Source organism: Stegodyphus dumicola, chromosome 3 (assembly GCF_044657685.1).
Source record: "Stegodyphus dumicola isolate Sdum_Otavi_A_Nest chromosome 3, ASM4465768v1".
Lineage (NCBI taxonomy): Eukaryota > Metazoa > Arthropoda > Arachnida > Araneae > Eresidae > Stegodyphus > Stegodyphus dumicola.
In genome coordinates, this window is record NC_140770.1 from 230,192,640 (window position 1) to 230,194,232 (window position 1,593).

Below are 1,593 nucleotides of genomic sequence, written 5' to 3' on the forward strand. Positions count from 1 at the left end.
AACATCCAAGACGTCTACATATTGCTAAACATGAAGAGGTAGCAAACTTTTAAAGGATATGCAAAAAAGCAGTGTCATCGAGCTTTCAGTAAATCCATAGGCATTCCCCATCGTCCTAATCAGAAAGAAAGCTAGATAAGAAAGAAAGACTCAACTAGATTTTGCGTTTATTATCGCCGGTTGAACGAGGTTAAGAAAAACGAAGCTAAGCTCTTTCTAGAATTAACGTCATTCTGGATACTCTTTCTGGAAGCAAGTGGTTTCTTGATCTAAACAGTGGATACTGGCAAATAGAGATACATCCTGACTTTCGAGAAAAGACGACATTTACTACGAGGCAATGACTTTGGCAGTTCAAGGTGATGCCGTTTGGACTCTGCAATGCGCCGGCTATATTCGAAAGCTTAATGGAGACTGTTTTGAAAGGTCCTTCCTACGAAGCCTGTGTGATATACCTTGATGACATAATCATCGTCGGGAAGAGTTTTGAAGAACATCTAGAAAATCTAAAAAGATATTTCAGAAACTAAAAAAGCCGATCCCCCTGATTCCCGTTAAATGCAAATTATTCAGACAGGAAGTGACTTACCTCGGACATGTCATCTCTGCTGAAGGTGTGTGCAGAGATCCTGAAAAAGTGTCAGCTGTTAAAGGCTGGAAATGTCCCGAAAATATCCATCAGCTAAGAGGCTTCCTAGGGCTTTGCGCCTACTCTTGAAGATTCGTGAAGGACTTCCATCGCAAGACTCTTTCATAAGCTGACTTAGAACAAACAAAAGTTCTTGTAGACAAAAGAATACGAGGATGCATTTAAGAACCTGAAGGAAGCTTTAACACCTGCTCCAACCCTGACGTATTCTCTGCTTGACAGACCATTTGTTCTCAACACCGACGCTAGCAATGAAAGTGTCAGTGCTGTTTTGTCCCAAGAAATAAACGACCAATAACGTGTAGTGGAACAAGTGCCTGTCTAAACCAGAAGGAATTACTGTGTCACTAGGAAAGAGTTGCTCGACATAGTCAAAGCCATAGAACATCTCCATCATTATTTACACGGTAGAAAATTCCTGCTCCACACGTATGATGCATCATCGGCCTGGCTTTTAACTTTCAAGAATCCTGAGGGTCTAATAGAAAGGTGGATACAGAGTCTCCAGAAATATGACATCACTATCCGTCATCGGAAGGGATTATCCCACGGAAACACTGACGCCCTGTTTAGAGACCTTACACAGTAAACTAACGATATTGTTCCAAGGTCGAATTGAAATACGAGCTGCTGAGTCTGGTTGCATGACAAATTACAACATCAACATCGGCTGATCGAGATCCGTGGAGTGAAAAAGAAGTCAATAAGGACCGGCTTCAAGACGGCGACATTAAACCCATAATTGAATTGGTTTGGTCTTCAAACAGGAAACCTCCTGTCAGGACATTTCGATCTATAGTGATACGACAAAACAATATTGGGCTCTATGGGACTCACTCCACATTCTAAACGGCGTCTTGTACCGGAAATTCGAATCAAGCGATGGAAGGGCGTTCCGATGGCAGCTGATGCTTCCAAGATCCCGGGTGCCGGACGTCCTTAAA